Source organism: Penaeus monodon, chromosome 24, assembly GCF_015228065.2.
Source record: "Penaeus monodon isolate SGIC_2016 chromosome 24, NSTDA_Pmon_1, whole genome shotgun sequence".
NCBI classification, from domain to species: domain Eukaryota; kingdom Metazoa; phylum Arthropoda; class Malacostraca; order Decapoda; family Penaeidae; genus Penaeus; species Penaeus monodon.
Genome location: NC_051409.1, coordinates 19,690,223 through 19,690,502, shown reverse-complemented (window position 1 = coordinate 19,690,502; position 280 = coordinate 19,690,223).

Here is a 280-nt window from a genome sequence, read left to right as displayed (position 1 = left end):
ACTTTTATGTACCTAAGCTACCAATGAGTGGTCATTGATATTATCCCATTCGCTAAGTTAGACTTTCCAAACTTGAGATTCAGTAGGAAATAATTAAGATGGGCTGCAAGAGTTTGGGGTGGCGGTGCACGGTGAGGGTTAGTTTCATTTGTTTAATTTACCGTCAGTGGTAGATGTTCACATTTTATATTCAGCGTACAAGTCAGCCCTATTTTTTTTTTAGATATTTTTAAGCTTTAAAAGTAGACTTACAGTATATACCGCTATATATATATACCGC